At 39.0% G+C, this 18,767-nt stretch overlaps 1 protein-coding gene across 7 annotated transcripts in view; it reads left to right on the top strand.

The window, feature by feature from the left end:
* The window catches only part of prdm16 (PR domain containing 16), a 216,118-nt gene that overhangs the window by 11,430 nt on the left and 185,921 nt on the right, over nucleotides 1–18,767 (top strand). The window lies entirely within an intron of this gene.

The raw sequence follows: 18,767 nt of genomic DNA, 5'->3' as shown, positions 1-18,767 counted from the left end.
TTGTTTTAGAGCACACCGGTTGCTCTTGCTACTTACTACAGTTACAGCATGTGGATCAAGTTCAACTACGGAAGATCTGGCTAATTTTCCTGCTACGGAGTTAGTTACACAGAAAAACGATACAAAAATTTAAACCAGGTTTTGGTTTGGTCTTTGATGGGTCAGATTTTTTGATTATTGCATTTCAGACAGCCGTGACTGCTGTTAAAAGGCAACAGATTCTACATTAACACATATCACAACATGTTAAGAGCTGGAATCTGCCTTTGACATGTGCAAAGTCATTCAAATGATGAGTCATAGATGATGAGACTTGATGACCTTTACCTCAAACCAAGAACTCTAGTAAAACACTGTTAAAAAAAAAAAAAAAACCTTCGGAAATTGTGTTTGCCAGAAATGTATTTTATTTAATTTTTTTTAAATTTTATTTACAGAACTTAATAAAAACAAACAAACAACTAATTAAAAATTAATAATGTATTAATTGCTTTCTGACCTTGACAAACTGCTCTTGTTGAAAAGCAGATGAGAGAAGGAACAGGAATGAGCGCTGGTGGCAGTTTAGTCATTAAATAATATAGCAAAATTTGTGTTTTACCAGTATAACATAATAAAAATTTAATCAAAAACACAGGTGATAAAGAGATAGCCACGTGATGAATCAAAGTTTTTCATAAGTAGCTTTTCCACAAACACAAAATGCACCAAACATGATAATAAAATAATACAGTTGACTTTATTATATTTTTTATTATTATTATTTATTTAGTCACAATTATGATCATTTTGTAATATTATTATAATTATTTTAAATATTATATATATATTAAATTAAATTAATGCATATACCAGACGCTTTTATTCAAAGGTACAGTGCATTCAGGCTATCAATTTTTAACCCCCAACCTTGCACTTGATAGTGCAAGTGCTCTACCAATTGAGCTACAGGAATATATATATATATTTAAAGTCTGTCATTATTCTATTTGTTTCATATATATATATATATATATATATATATATATATATATATATATATATATATATATATATTGACTGCAATGACAAGAATGACAATAAATAAACTCTTTTTTTGTCAGTTCGAGACTCCTGACGTGTTTGGTATAGGCCAGGAAAGGCACACGCGCACATAAACATGCTGAAACGGTAACTGTTGTGAATGGGAACATCCCTCCCTCTGTGCATGTCAGCACTCTCTCTTTTAATTAAAACTAGGTGTGGGACTCCTGCCTGTTCTTTTGACACCTCCCTATTTATCTACCGGACACAGTTCAGGGCGAGACCTGTGCAGAAGGGAAGATTTTTGTTTTAAGAGACTTTGCTTTGATGCCAAGTTCCTCCTGAAAAAAAAGAGCCGCCACATCTGACTCGAGTTTGCTGAAATAACAGCAAATGTTTGTCTTGTATTGTATGGCACGCCGTTTGAAAAGCAATAAAGCCCCTCTTCCAGTGCCTAAAGCACCTCTTAATAAAATAGTCAAGAATAACTGCTTTACCCTAATCTCTGCCATAGATTACATAGCTTGTGGCGGGAAATTAGCAGCAGACCCCCATGGCTCTCTCCACGGCTAGCGGCAACGGCCAGTGAACTTTACATGGCTGCTTTATGTCTACAAGGGGAGCGTCCTTTTTATTGAAATGATATTAGAAGCAACATGTGGCTAATGTGATCAAATTTTCCACGGCCTGGTCCTGATCAGGGGTGAAGAGGCTATGGCTACAAACACACTAGAGTCCTGCTGCTAAAGGTCAACGGTGTGTTAGGATGTGAGCACAAGTATGTCTTTAAAGTGTGTGTGTTTGTCAGTGAAATAGATTGACTGAGTGTTAGTTCCGACTCTTAATTTTGATTGGATGAGCCATTTTCAGAACCAGTTTAAAATGCAGAAAAATGCACATCTATGTTAATTCAGCTATACAGCCTTATAGTTGGCATGACAAACTGTATAACCTGGCTGAATAATTATTTATAATTAATTCTAAACATTAATGCATAGTATTCTACACGCTGCAGTTTTATAAAATAGACAATCCATTAAAAGCAGTGTTTTACAATGATTTTACTATAGTTAAAAGGGCATTGTGCACTCTGTCATCACTTTTATCTAAAACAGTATAATTTGGTTTCTTCTGTCAAACACAAAATGACATATTTTGAAGAATCTTGGTATCCTAACAGTTTGGTTACCATTATCTTCCACCATATGGATAAAAACCACTGGGACATTTCTTAAAATATGTTCTTGAAACAATGTTCCATACAGTCATACAGATTTGGAACAACATGAGGGTGAGTAAATGATGACAGAATTTCCATTTTTGCCTTTGGGAAACAATTACAGTGAATACCAGTAAAACACAATTTTCATGAAGGGGTTGTGAAATACCTGATTTCAAAATTTCGAAGGGTTTATGTGAGCACAAAAAGAGATAAATATGAAAATGAGTGGGAATAAAGAAATAAAAACAGCGAAATATATATATAGCAATTAACTGAGAAAAAGCAAGCATGGACCTACTGTAACAAAACAAAGAATCCTCATGTCAGAAAACATTTGAATGTGTTTAAAATTAAGATGGTTGGTATCTTTTCAAAAATTCTGTTTGATGTTCAGGTCCAACTAAATAATCTGTTTGGAATCAAAAATGAAAGCACTGGATAAAACATTTCAAATGTTAATAAAAGAGATGGAACATGTTTTTTACTGCAAGGGTATAAAACCGAAATTTAGAATATTGTTTTACAGAGCACCTGGGCTTTATATGGCCCCTCCTGTCCCTCCACGGGTTTGTACGCAGTAGTGGGGTTTATTTTCCCAAGCGCCTCTCGGGTATGATAGAATTTGAGTGCTCACACATATGAGCTCATCGCTCTACTGGTGGGCCACAACTGCAAAATGTTAACTGTCATCAGGATAATTTAAGTATTTGTAAGTTGTTTCCTTTGCACTAAACTGAGAGATATCTCACATTACCTTTCAGCCTCATCTCACACTTTTGTCCAGAAACCGTCCACCATCCGAACGACCGTTTGTGCCAGGTCCCTTCATGAAGTACCAATAATGAGATTTATGCCAAACGTCTTTCCCCTCCCCCGAATGTTTTGCGGCATCCATAAAGCTTGATTCAATTACAAAGTTTGGTCGTTCTCAGATCTCAAGTCCGTTTTCAATTGAAGAAGGTCATGCTTTGAGTTCCTCATTGTCTTGACAGACTTTTTGAACTAATCAGATCTGGGGGGTCACAACTGGTTTTGTTTCAGGTCTTCGATTGTACGCACCCTGCCTTAAATTGGATTTTCAATCAGGTCGGTGTCCGATAGCGTCCAGTGTCCACTTTGAAGTGGAGAAACTTTCTCTGTCGCCTCAAGCCAGAGCTCCTTATCTGTTGCAATAGAGGACTATTGTTTCAAACAGCCAGACATTGTTAATTATCCTTTTCATTGGAGTGAAGAGGCAGGTAAAGACAAATCCAATTTTGCCACACTTGCAGTTGACCTGGGACACAAGCCCCAGGCCAGTGGTCTTGAATTACATGACCTCTGGAAAGTTCCTTGACTTCCAACACACTGCTAACATGGTCTTTTTGAGTGAGAGAACAGAGATAAGGAGACATATTTTCAGTTCAAAGTGCTTTTAAAGTAGGAATGCATCGATCTGATACTCAGTATCGGTATCGGCTCCGATACTTGCATTTTCTGCCACAAATATAGTATATGTTTATATATAAATATATTTATGTCATGACAACTCTTGGAGGGATTGGCATGGTAATGTACATGACAATGTTAATGTATTTGAGCAAGTACTGAGACTTACTACTGCCAATACATCCACAACATGCTACTGTGAGCATGTAAGAAATACTGCGGTTGCAAATATAACATACATGAAATAACACCATAACACACACAAATCACCTCATAGTAGATCTATACAGGTGGAGCTGGGGAAGGGGGAGGGTTTCTGAAGCAAGCTGCACTGCTACGGCAAGCTCTAGTCATGTCGTTAAATGTTGAGCAGCGAGCTCATTGGCTACCAATACAGGAGAGAACCTGTCAGCTGTGCCATGTGATAATGATGTCATTACGTCAGATTGTGTTAGACCAGGGGTAGGCAAGTTCAGTCCTAGGGAGCCACAGTCCTGCAGAGTTCATATTCAACCCTAATCAAACACACCTGAAAAAGCTCATCAATGTCTTCAGGATTACTAAGGTTACTGGCAGGGGAAGGTTTTTTCAGGGTTGGAGCTGAATTCTGCAGGACTACGTCTCTCCAGGACTGAACTTGCCTACCCCTGAGTTAGACATATCGGACTGCCCCATCAGAGTTGCATGCCAGAGCTCTGATTTTAGGCCTACTTGCTTTTCATGAAGAGCAATGTGTAACATTTTTACCAGATTTAGTCCTGGACTTATTAAAGGGGTCATATGATGCTTTTTTAAAGATCATTATTTGGTGTATTTGGTGTAACAAAATATGTTGACATGCTTTAATATTAAACACACACACACACACACACACACACACACATATATATATATATATATATATATATATATATATATATATATATATATATATATATATATATATATATATATATATATATATATATATATAAATACTGTACATTATTGCAGGTCCTCTATGCCCCGCCTCTCTTAAATGCGTTTTCTTCAAAGTCCCTCCTTCTGACAAGTGCAGTCTGCTCTGATTGACCAACTGACCCAGTGCACTGTGATTGGCGGAACACCGCAAGCACTCGTCGGAAATGCAACACCCCTTTTCATAATCGCGAGCTTCGTCTTTCAAAATAAATGTAAAGACAGTTAATAATTGTCCTTAGTTTTACCTTCAGTTCAAGCCCGAAAGGGCAACATAGTCACGTGACAGACTGTGATGAAGCTCCTATGTGTCTGCAGTACACAAACAACGGACGGTTAAGAAAGCTGACTCCACTGTTTGACCTTCTCCCTCTCTGCTTTCTCTCTCTCACAGATGCTCGCGCACACACACACATGATGCCCAAAACTGCATTTGAACAGTCAATAGCAAATACTTAAACTAACAACAAAACATACAGTTGCTGATTTAGAAGCACCTGATTGTCGTAGCAAAGTCAGAATGACCTCCTCCCTTAGGTTCACGAAACAGTCGTCCATAAAATGCGTTGCTGTTCTGTTGTAACTTCTAACTAATCTTAAAGATTTCTAAATACATCTACTTTCGGAAGGCCAAATAAAGTGCTTTTGACTAGAAGCAAACAGTATCTGACATGGCTGCTTCAACACTAACTGAAACCACTCCTTCTTTCTTTGCGTGAACATTTGGGGCGGCATTACACAGATATTTCCACATAGTGATGTAGATATGTGGGGGCGTATTTGAATGAGCCGTTTTAGGGGGGCATGACAGAGTCTTAATTTTGATAAAGAATATTTCTTTTTGGATTTGAGACTTTAGTCTTTGCAACTTCAGGGATCTTATCCATGCACAATCAGCTTGTGACACTCCAAAGAGAAAGGAAATCTTGAAATTGCATCATATGACCCTTTTAACTTTTATTTGTTCTCCACTTAATAATGTTGTTTCACTAATTTTTAGATTTTATTTAATTATTCTGCACCCATAATTTTCCTAGAGTAACTGCTAAAATTATCCATTAACCTAGTTTAGTAATAGTGTTTTTGTCATTGATTATTATTTAACAAATTTTCATTTGTTATTTTTCATTAAAATTTACTTGTCTAAACTTAGCAGATTGTGTTTAACACACAAAAGAGTGATGATAAGGCATGCATTTTTCAAAAGCATCGTAAGCCTAAGTTGATCATAGCTTCGTTGGAGACAATGGTTCTACAATCAACTTTAGCTAATGATGGTTTAGGGAAACGCAGCTCAGGTCAACACACAGAAGTATAGACATTTAAAGTCATTGAAAAAAAAACCCACTTGTATCGGATCATATCGGAATCGGCAGATACTCAGAATTTTCAGTTTCATTTCTGAAAAATGGAATTGTTTCACCCCTATTTTAAAGACAATAAATTATTAAGGAACGATTGTATGGGCTGGCTGAGGCTGTTTCTTCGAGAGAAGGAAAAGCGGTTGCGAACGGGACAGGGAGTCTGTCTGAATGGGGCTATTCTTCCTCCCGTGAGCACATCAGCTTGTACAGCTGTTGAAGCAAGGAGAGCAATTATCACCCGTTTACTGCTGTTGATTTGTGAGGGCATTCTCTGGGGCTCTGTGGAATGCCCTTTTTTCAGGGTTTGTTTTTGGGGGTTTCTCAGCTCACAGATAACTTTGAAAGGAGGATTTTCCTAATTGCTTGATCGCATCTGTCTTTCTGTGCCCGAGGAAGAAACAGCTTGCTTTATGCTAGCATGTCTTTGTGGAGAACAGGATTGTTTTTGGAGACTTTGTTGGGGGCGACTTTCACAGTGCTGTCAAATGAATAAAAAATTTGAACATTCATAAAAGTGCGAAGTAGAAGCAAATTCTGTAGTAGCCAACACACACTGGTTTAACTTCATGTGTGTCCTGCGTATTATAGTTTGACACTGTCCTTTAAGAGGTGCTTTGTTGTTTGTGGTTGAGGGGTCACTTTAGTTTTTTGGCTTGAGGTGATGAGACGGGCTTTAGGGACATTGGGGAGGGGGTACAGAGGTAATGGGCCTTATTAAAGGTGCTGGAAGGCAACTGAAGGGCAGAGAGATATTTCCCTAGTGTGTGAGAGTGTGTTTGTGACCTAGCCATACTTTACGGACAAAAAAGCTGCAAAATGTCCCCAGAAGTAAGCCAAATCTGACAAAACCTTTTTGAGAATGTTCTCAAAGGAGAAATGGGTTCATAAATACTATAAGTAGTAAATTCTACAAATGCCATTTTTCCCAATCTGTAATAAAAATACAATAACTACATATACACTATGGGTCAAAAGTTTGGAATAATTTAGATTTTTTTTAAAATGTTTTTGAATGATCCTCACAGGCTGCAAAACTAGAATAAAACAGTAATATTATGAACTTTAACTATTTATATTTTAACATATTTTAAAATATAATTTATTTATGTGATGGCAATACTGAATTTCTAGCACTCTCAGACATTAATTCAGTCTTCAGTGTCACACAATCTTTCAGAAATCATTTTAATATGATGACTTGGTGCTTAATTGTTATTAAATATTAATGGTACATTAATATGGTTGTTATTACAGTTTTTTTCAACTGCTCACACACAAATTCTTTACTTGTCACAATTTCTGAAAGCTGACACTCAAAAAGCAGAAGTACACATCAACTCTGCAAAACCATACACTAATTATTGGCTTTTGACTCAGTTTTCTGTTTCTTAAAACACTTTTTGCAAAACACAATACACAATTCTCTGTAACACAAAAATCTAACAGAAATAAATTTTATGGCAACGGTGTTAGATATGTGTTTGTGATATTTTGAATGCAGTACTTCGTTTTGCTAGAGATTTGAGGCATTTTGCATTTTTGTGTGCAATTATTGGATTTGTGTGTAAAGTTTTGTAAAAAAGAAAATAATTAGCACATTTTTAAATAAGTAAATAAATAAATAAATGTATTATAATGGTTTGTATTTATTATTATTGAGATAGTAAAACCTGAAATTTCTGACATTGTGGGGATTGCGAGGGAAACAAAATATAGAAAATAACAAATTATGTTTATCTGAAAGTGTTATAATGCAAACAGGTTTTCTGTAAGGGGTAGGGGATAGGGGATAGAAAATATTGTTTGGTCAGTAATAAGTAATTGAATTCTATGGAAAGTCCCCACAATTCACAGAAACAAATGTGTGTGTGTGTGTGTGTAACTAGTGCCTTGGTCTTTCTTCTCATTCAACTCTCACCCAAATTTAAGCTCAGCAGGTATCTGGCCAGCTCTTAAACCCACATCTCACCCTCATTATATCTGTTTCTCCAAGCGCTTTCTTTCCCCTCAGCCTGACTTTTCAGGGAAAATCCTCATATTTGTGGCTTGTGTTGGCAACACGCTGGTGCTGAAATGTAGATTTTGAACGTGACTGACCCCGTTTGACACAACATTGTTTATTCATGTCTTCTGAACATCTTGTTAGTTCCAAAGCTCTTGTCCAGCAGAAGGGACAGACTCAGCCTAACCGTGCCCCACTACCGCATCTGTCATTTGCTTTTTTCAGGCGCTTTTTTTTTTTATGAGCCGCTAGATCGTTTTCACATTGACATCCATATGAGGGATTATGGCTCATTTGAGCTCTGTAGACGCAAACGAAAGGATAAACAAATCGATAGCATCCAGGCACAATACCTTTCTGGAGCATGCAAAACTAATTTCCAGCTTGCCCAAATATCCCCACTTTTCTGTCTGCAGGACGCCCATAATACAGATGCTATCTGATCTGAGTTCAGAAATGAAACATGTCATAGCAAATTATGAGCATGTTTTTTGAATTACTTACTCTTGGGCTGGCCTGAAATCACTGCTTTTCAAGGCGGGTATTGTGCTGAGAGAAGGAGAGCAGTGAGACAGACAGAAAGAAAGCAAGAGAGAGTAAAACGGACAGACTAAGGGAGAATGAGATGGAGTGTGTGTTTGCTCTGGAACAAATAATATCACTAGGGCTGACTCATGCACTGCACAAATGAGAAATGATGAGAAGAAGCCCGAGTCATTCCTTTTTGGCTAAGTTTGGAGCATCATTTACTGAAACTGGCCTGGACCTCTATGCAATAATAACCACATCCTCCAAGCATCTTCAGCAAGGCCTGTTTTTATAGCTGGGAAAGATGGGCACGGCATGTTAAGACCTAGACTGGTTCAGATGGAGAGGCCAAAAGGGGAGCAGTGCCACAGAAAGAGTCAGTCTGATAAAAATGTGCTTTGCGCACCAGAGAGATGACTATTGCAGCTAAAAGAGTCTGATCTCATAGATGGTTATGAAACAAAACAAAAAAAAAAGGATGTTGTCAAACATAGTGGAAAAAAAGACCATTATAGGTGGAAGAGTGCAGTATTAACTCTGTGTGTGTGTCAATGGCAGTTTTTTCTCTCTCTCTCTCTCTCTTTATATACACAGAATGAGGAGATTAAGGAGCGCGGAAACTAACAATTAACATTCAATATCATTTCACCAGATACAAAACACATAGGCAGGAACTTACATGTAAGATGAGGGGTTGACGTACAATTCTGGACAAGGGAGAATCGAACAGGCAAGAACTCAAATAGGCCGATAATGAGGGGTGATGAGTATAACTAATAGACCACAGCTGAGACAAAAGCAACTTAATAAAACAGGAAAACAGGAACTACCAAATATGGGCATAAGGAAACAGCAGGCAGGAACACACACACACACACACAAAACATACCATAAGCATGACATTTTTCCCCCCTCCCGGAAGGCACGTCCTCGTGCTTCACAACGTCCAACAGGTAGGGGACTCCTGGCGAAGCAGACATTTCAGGAGGCCATGGCGGAGCATCCTCCGAGGCCGCGGCCCCAGCCCCCAGCCCCCAGCCCGCCCTCTACAGCTGGAGCCCTATAACAGGAGACAGGAACACAGGGAAAACAAAACAAAAAAAAGACCATAAAGCCCGTGTTATACTTTCCTCGTCTGCGAGTCGATAGGGTCCGCTATAGTAGGTGTGACGTAAAAATCATCATCAGAGAATGTGCGCGGAGGCTCTGAGCGGACGACCGCATGCCTCCCATTTTTTGTGACCACGCGGACACGTACGCACAGTAAGTAGGCTTCAAAACCACCATTGCACATGTGCAGGCTGTGTGAAGAAGCCTGTTGCTACTCGAACCTGTACAATACATCAATAAAACAATATAAAGACAGCCAGATGTGCAATAATTCTGGGCAACTCTTTGTTTACATGTTTGTTACGGAGCGGACCATCAGCATACACTTTCGGTAGTATAAAAACAAGTAGTCCACGTCCACGCTGTCTCGTACGCGTCCGGATTGCTCATGCAGAAAGCATAATGTAGGCTTAAACGTGACAATTGTCACTTAAGTCAGTAGTAAGAACATATTACTCAGTACTTAACTCTGTTATTACACTGTTATAAGGGTAACTTAATGAAGTAATAAAGCCATAATTTCTTATTTATTTCTTTTGATTTTGTGCTGAAATATTACAGAGACATGTTAACAGATTTTGTGAGATTCACCTAGTCAAAATCATTCAGTCCAAAAGATTATTTTTAAAGTGATGAAATCACAAAGAAATCAAGAAATAAGTTACAAATAAATATTATTCTTTACTGCATTGGCACCTGGTGCTTTAAATAAATCAAATGTGAAGAAACCACAATTGGTATATCAATGATATACTCCTATCAAGAGTGAAAAATGCTTCTTGATGACGACTGTTCCTTGCTGAACCTATGAAGAACTTTTATATTGTAGGAGTATAGGTACACAGTACTGATTATGATTGACACTGGAATTTATTTCATTAATTTGTTTAATTAGAATTAAACCTATTGAAGCCACACTTTATTTATGGTTCAATTCTCACTATTAATTATTAACTGCAACTTTTGCCTCAATGAATCCCTAATTAGCTGCTTATTAATAGTTATTAAGGTTGTTATTAAGTTTAGGTATTGGGTAGGATTAAGGGATTACCATAAAAATATGGTAATGCATAATAACGCATTAATCTGTGTTTTAATAAAAAGCCACTATTCTAGTTAATTTGTCCTTAATAAAATGAAATATGACTGAATTATGTCTTAACAAATATTGAAACACTTTGCAAATTTTAAATCTCATGACACACCAGCAAAATGGATGGCTGGAATGAGGGGTATAGACAGCAGCACAAGGGCAGATAAAGGAAGTGGGGACTCAGCATGGCTGGGGGTCATTGTTATCAAAGCTAGTGTTTAATGGGTTCCTGACCCTTTCTCACAGAAGACATTCTGTGAGTCCGGCAGCTGAATAGATCTGAAGGATATGAGCAGGTATTAATGAAGGAGAGGATTTGCTGTTCAAGAGCATGAAACATGCAACTGGCAAATTCTTCAATGTACTGTAGCTAGAAACAACAGCATGCGCAAAAAAAAAGTCTTTACTGATGTGGATATCATGTCACCCATGACTCTGTTCCAACCTATCCGCCTTTGCTGTCTGCCCGCGTAGAGTACCTTTTAAGGGAACAAATTAAATGAAGTGAAACTTATTAAAATATACACGTTCACTTGATGCTCACAATTTAAATTGATTGTTTAGCATTGTTGCATCTAATAAATTATATCTATTCTAAAAAAAATTTTTTTAATGAAGAACTTGTTGCAATGCATTCAGGGATTGTGTTTCCAGTAAAGAATTCAGGAGATATTGCTTTTGAAGTTGCAAATTTAGCCTGGGTTTTAGACTTGTTCTGCGTCTCAAATGTTTGAAAACAAATACCTTTGGAAAACATATTCAACCAGCGTCACAAACCCGAATGTACAATGCAGCTTTCTCTGAGCAATTTTGAACGGGAAAAGACCCAGTAGAGATACTGCTGCCAAGTGCCGAGGCAAATATTTATTTTACCAAATTACATGAAGTCGCCTCTTTTTCTAGAACGTGCCCCACAAAAGCATCTCAACATACACAAAGTGCCCATGATGCTCCGGAGCAGCAGAGCTCTTCGCAGGCACGCGGTTGGGAGTTATACTCAGCTCCGACTGAGATATCCATCTGGGGTTTGTCATGTTAGACATCTGCCCACGTCTTTTTCTCTTCTGTAATTATAGGAATATTTATTTTCCTTCAATCTTCTCTGGGAAGACGGCACATCATGTGGCTTGGGCTTTGCGGACGTTGTGAAGGACCAGGAAATGGCCTGTCCGAGAAGTGAAGATTTGTGAGTCTAATTTTTTTGGAATTAACAAACAAAAGAAATAAATAAAGGAGGAGAGGTTTACTCTGATCTGATTTTGCAACGAGAGTTTGCAATTCTGTCGCATGTGCATGTCTTCGCCTGAGAAAATGAGAAGTTTTTGTGTGTTGAAATGTTAAGTCTGTATCTCATCACGTTTGTTTGTTTTTGAGTTGATCGCTCCGCGTTTGCATCTAAACACTTCATCCCTTTGGGGTAAAGATAAATAGCTAAATCTATGCATTCACTTATTCAGCTGCTCTCTGATCAATATCAGTCAATGGTTGGGACCAGGCTTTTTTCCAAATTGATTATGCATATATTCCTTCAGACTGGTGAAGCAGTTGATGTAGAGTTATTATGTGAAGAATGATATATATTCTTGGTCAGGCTCAGGCTGAGATACATCATAACATAAATAGAACAGTTTAATTTGGTTTGGTGGGTTTGGTTAACCTTGAAATGCTTATTAGCACTGATGGTTGCTGCCCACCAAACGGCATGATAGAGACCTCACTTCCTCAGAGCAGACCAATACATGTCTGGTGTACCCTTCGAGACATCATGAAACATAATCTCTAATTCATTTAACTTACATGTGATTTATTTCTGGTTGTAAAGTTTGGCCAATTGGGTTGTTTAAACTAGAATGATTTTGTGGGATTTCATAATATCTATGAATTCTGTTGCCCAGCTCTTGGAAGATGACCTATAAAGACACAAAAAAATGGCAATGCTTCTTTTAGTATTGCAGTCACTTGGTTGCTAAAGGAAGGAACTTGCCAACCAAACTGCAGATGATGAATGATGCTATGCAATTGTTCTGCAGGTGTACGATTATCAACAGAGAGGATCATTTACTGTAGTTTACACACCTGCCTCTGCAAATGATGACAAAGGACAGGACAGACACATCTTCAATGGGACATGGAGTAAGGATATTTTAATTTAAAATTAAATAAATAAAATAAACATCTGGAACAAAAGGGCGATCAATAACGTGCATTTACAAAACAGATCAGATTTTCATTTCATGCTTGTACAGTATATATATTGTTTTAATAATTAATTAATTAATTAATTAATATATATATATATATATATATATATATATATATATTTTTTTTTTTTTTTTTTTTTTTTAATCAGTGCCTCATCAAATTTTATACAAAATACAAGCCATGCACCACCAGCAGAATAGTGTTTTGATTAATTCCATTTATTATGAATACAAGTACGGTCAGGTTTGATTTAATGTTGTCTTTTAGGTGCTAATTATGGTGTCTTGTGCAGGTCCATCTGATGTTCTCTGTTTTGCGTGTTGTCATCATCTGTCATTCTTCCCTCTCTCCATCTTTACATTTTACTCGCTTCGCTTCCTTTGCCTTCCTTTCGTCTCCGGCTGCGATAGCGTCTCCTGACGTGCTCCGGCATACGAACATCCCGAGCAGTGAATGAACTTGGCACACAAAACTTTTTTCTTCTCTCGTCTCATCCTCTCTTTCTTTCTCATTTGCTTGCTCTCTCTCTCTTTTCCCATCCTCGCCTCCATTTCCATTCTCCGCACAAATGCAGACGATTCACAGAAAACAAGAGATAATGGCCAGTGTCCAATCGGCCAGAGCTAATCAGCGTGCATCGTGGGAAAAGCCCAGGATGAGGGGCGAAAAACAGCCCATTGTCTGGAGGAGATTAAAGTCCCGAAAAGACGGCATTGTCCGACGAGGGGATAAATCTTCCTGCTGTCACTCAAACCTGAATTAAATTCTCTTTCGCCTCGAAAAGAGGCTTATCTCTGCTCAATAGCTTGTTGCGCTACAAGCCCAAAGGAATGTATTTGGTGAACTTGTGTTGCTGACACCTTATGAAGAAAAAAATAAATAAGGAGCAATGGGCAAAGAGCAAATCAGGGTGTTGTGGAGCTAGGGGACTTGAAAGAGGATGTGCATTTGGGCAGACCGGGATCACGATAGCCTCGGGAGGGGAGGTTGATTGACTGTCCCTGGACCTTTGAAACCGAGCAACAGTCGTTCCTTCTTCTGATTCCCCCAACCCTTTCCCTCTCCGATGCCAAGCGGCATTTGGACGCACGTCACACGCCGGAAAAGAGATCTGTCTATGGCACCATTGGCTTGCAAAGCGGTGGCAGCATATGAAAAGCCCATGGCCGCATCACTTTATCTGTCCTCCAGCAAACGCCCTCGCCAAATTCGGCTCCTTCTCACTGGCCCTTTATCTGCTCTCCAGCGGGCTGCCCTGCCAAAAACTGATCCCTCACACCAGGGCCCTGGAAGGATCTTCATGTTCTACGTGCATTTAAAACAGACCTTGTAAAAGCGGTGAAAGAAAGAAAGAAAGCGAAAGAGACACAGAAAAAGGAACTTCTGTGGACACTGCACCTCTCTGAATAAAGAAAGTGGGTGTCCCGTTTTTCACCAAGTCCTTTCTGTTTGCTGAAGGAGGAGAGTAAAGATAGATATTGATGATCCATACAGGAACAAAACAAGGGAACACACGGAGCAGAGAGAGAGTCTATTCTTTACCACCCGCTGTCTGCTCCCTAAACAGGATTTTCCGCTTGCCGTTTTTGCAACTCGCTGTTGTTGTTTATGCCCTCTTTTAATTCCTTTCTTTCACAGTCCTGGGGCTGCGCTCTCGCCATCTCTGGCCCGTCTGGACTTGGCTCCTTAACAAGCAAGGCTTACACCTGCTTACAGGATTAAATTAATTAGCACGAAACAGAGATGGTGGAGGAGGGGGTGGAGGGAAGAATTATTACAATGAGGCAACTAGGCCATTGTTGCCCAGTCATGGCATCCTCTAGAGCGGATGCTGGCTCTGTTGTTTTGTGGTGAGCGGAAGCTACACCAGGAGGATACAAAAGGAGCGGGCTGATTTGTTTGGGTGTTGGGGCCTGAGGGTAGAAGGATCTGTCAAGGTGATGTTTGACTGACCTTATTCAGCTATGACCGGGGCTCCACGAGGAGCTTGTGCTCTAAAGCCATGGAAACGTATTCACTATTCATTAGGTCTCTCTTGAAAATAGCAGTTCTCTGCAGCACCTTGGGTTGGGCAGAAGGAACCACATAGGATTCTTGAGTTGAATTTACGGTATAGTTCAACAGCTGAATGGAAATGCCAAAATGTGCTCAAATTCTAAAAATGTGCATTAAAAACACGTACATCAGCGCGGATAGCCTTTTGCAACATACAGCTATGTAGCGCTACAGATGTACTGAGTTCGAATCCCGAGTCGAGGACCTTTCCTGCCTCCCCCACTTAGCTTCCTGTCATATCTGATCTGTCCTGTCATAATTAAGGCAAAACAAAATGGCAAAATAAAAAAGAATGCACTCACCTTTACTGAATAAATTCCTCGATGCACATCAAAAAAGTCATGTGACTTTGCGCAATGGGATAGTATAACTGGAGTAAACAGTGGACCGATCTTGTTGCACAGCAATTGAAATGTTGTTGTGGTCATTCTGAAATGCCTAAGTCAAAGTCTTTCAGCAAAGTGGTTGGGTATAATTACCTCCCAAAACTGTCTTACAAAATTGCATTCCGAAACAGCAGGAATTCACATCAGGATAACATGACCATGTTTATTGCATTTCATCTCAGAGGCACAAGTAGGTTTTTATATGAGAGAAAAAAAGACCCGTCGTGGCTTCTCCTACTGCAGAAAACCACCCTATTCTTGGTGATATTTGGTGCCAGTTTAACAGGAAGTTGTCCTCTTCATCTTGCTGAATGGAAATGGTACTTTATTTGCAAATGATTTAAGCGATATTAACTGGATAGAAGTATAGCCACCAATGTGAAGTGAAAGATTCTTCAGATCGATCAGCATACTGGTTCTAATTATTATTCACCAAAAGAGGAGGTTCTTTAAAGCCTAAACTATTCTCCTTTGGCATCATAGAAACTTGTTTAACAATTTTGTTCTGTAGAACAGCATACAATAACCACGCTCTGTCAAAATACCCAAACTTCTCAGTGCACTGGCTACAATAACATCTCCATGTGTGGGTGTATGTTTAGTTTGTTGCTTCATATGACATCTGATAGCAACAAGACGACCTCTGTCTTTTTTGATGTGGGTGGTTTAATCCAGATATTTGAGGTTACTCCTTATTTGGTGAACTGACTTTTATTTAATAGGATTATTTCTAAGTCAGGACAGGTAACCCCAGCTTCGTCAGAGGAAATTCTTCCTCCATGAGGTATTGAAGCCCCTTTGGCAAATGTCTGCCCTCATATGCCTCTCTTTCCCAAGGATGTCAGAGGAGCAGTGGAGGAGCACAGGACAGAACACTCAAATCCATCTCACTAAATGCTTGCAGATGTGTGAACTGTGTCCTTGCCATGTTTTTAGGCACTACCTCAACACTCTTTCGACTTTCCACTGACCACTAGGACAAGAAAAAAAAAAAAAAAAAAGGGAACTTCAGGCTGAAATTCTCAACCCAGTATAACATGCAATTTATGTCCTGGTCATAAACTTGTTTTTGAGATGATATTTGCTAAAATACCAAGAAAAAAAAAATACAAAGTTTTCTTTTAATTTCTTTACTCGTTCTTGTTCTTTTTCTTTTAAGTTGGAGACATCTTAAAGATAATTAGGGTCATGCCCTCAGTTTTTCACTCAATTTTTAGGGTCATCTGATTCTTAAAAGAGTTGATCCTTCCTAAAAAGACATCTACTTGGGTGTTGTGCATGAAACAAAGAGTGTTTCTCAAACAGATTGTTTAAAAGCAGCCTGAAACAGAACCACTTGACCTGCCACCCCAGCTATATTATTACTGAATAGATAAAGACACTCATACCTTAAAAAGTAAGATCTGTTTTGGTCTTGACTAGTTCCAGATCAACATTCAGGAGGCAATTTGAGACTTATATGAATGGTGTAGACTGACACCAAAATAGTTCACCATTCAATTGAGCTTTGAACCAAATGGCAACCCAAACTGATTCTAAGCACTGCTTCTAAATTTTGACATTGTCTGTTATTGTATAATCGAATCCAGAGTAGTCTATATAATTAGGTTTCATTAAACAGCTTTGCTGATAATTAGACCGGTGCAAAATATGGCCAGAATGCAATAAAATATATATTTAAGTAGGGTGCCATGCATTATCAAACAAAGAAACGTGAAAGGGATAGGTATTTGTAGAAGTTTCTGAATTTAATGGTGTTGCAATTTCAGATCATTCTCCATGTGGTTTTACTCACAACCTGAAACCACTATTCTTTTTTCTAATAAATATGAAATATTTATGATATTTTAGACAGAGTAAGTGATATCTGAGCACCTCAGAATTCAATTGCGGCTCTACAAATGATCATTCTTTAAAGTTAAACCCGGGAAGGACAACACACCTAGCCCCGTTTTTTATTTAATTAGTATTATTTTTGTACAGTTCATCCTCTGACAGTTGTAGGTTGGATACACATATTGTGGGCTCTGGTAAGTAGCAGGAGCACTCCGGTCCAATCCCTTCCTTATGACAGTGATTAGAGCCATGTAGACAATGAGCGGTCTGAGCCCGAGATTCCAGCGCTAACCTTCTAGCTTCTCAGAGAAGTCTCAGTAAGGCTTAGCACATTCTTAAACAGCCTTGAGCATGAACACTAAGCACCAAATTTGATGTATTTGTGTGATATATTGACTTGCGTTCATGTTGTTTGGTACATTATGCTTTGTGTGTGTGTGTGTGTGTGTGTGAACGCTAGCAGCTGTGAGTAACTTTGGCCTTCAACAACATTACAACTGTCAACTGTCTTGATGATACAAGGGAGATCAGTTTACGCACTCACTGACTCTCACTCTCACTACACACATCATATTATATAAAGCAACTACCTCCGATGTTTTAGACTATAATGTGCCGTTCAACATGTCCTACACCTCACAGACCGAATCAACCTGGCGTGTGATATCCCTCTTCGCAACGGAGGAAGTGTTAACTCAACTGGAATGGTTTTGTCCTGTTAGGATGAGAAGAAAAAGAGTGAAAAGTGGGAGAATTGGGATAACAGGACTAGTCACAGCAACCCTGATCCCGTCAGGTATTCACACTATTGTCAGCACGTATAACGGCTGTCCGTCCGTCATCCCCGCGGTCAGACGCCTAATCTGTTCTTTCAGTGCGCTCTGAAAAGCCCCCGGCGACACGGCCCCGGCGACACGCCGATTCTCCATTCACCCTCCCCTGCTGAATGCAATCACCGGACAGGCCCGCAATAATGCGCTCCCTTTGAAAAACAAAATAAAGGTGGTCGCCTCGTCGCGGTTAGTCCTGGCGAGATAAATCATGCACTCCAAATTAACTTCCATTCAAAGTGCTGGAAAAGAATAGGCATCCGTGGATGGACGGGCTGCTCTGAGAACACGATGATTCGACTTGATAAATGTCAAGGCGGATAATTTGAGGGCTCTGATTAAGATCTTATCGGCCCGGGAAGTTAATAGAAAAGAGTTAATCAAAAAAGCCGTGCAGGGTTCTGCCGAGTATCTGCAGGGGAGATCCCGCTTAAATTGGCTTCACTCGGGTCCTCTCAATTCTTGCCCTCACAAAGAGGTTGACATGTCCAAAGGTTAGTTATCCCACCAGGTTCGCTAATGCTCAAAAACAAAACCGCTTTTAAAGATTGCCTGGAAGACATGATTACAAACCAAGCAGGTGATCTCACCTTGTATTACTTAATTCAAGAGGGGAAAAAAGCCACCCTTTATTTTTCAAAGTATTAACGTAGCAGATTTTAAATGCATTTTAAAACTGATGCGATTTTGTTTACATCTTTTAATTACATTTAAAAAAAATAACCATCTTC

The sequence above is a fragment of the Carassius carassius genome, chromosome 21 (assembly GCF_963082965.1).
Source record: "Carassius carassius chromosome 21, fCarCar2.1, whole genome shotgun sequence".
Classification (NCBI taxonomy): domain Eukaryota; kingdom Metazoa; phylum Chordata; class Actinopteri; order Cypriniformes; family Cyprinidae; genus Carassius; species Carassius carassius.
Note: the sequence above shows the minus strand (reverse complement) of the source record. Positions and strands in the feature narration are given on the sequence as shown.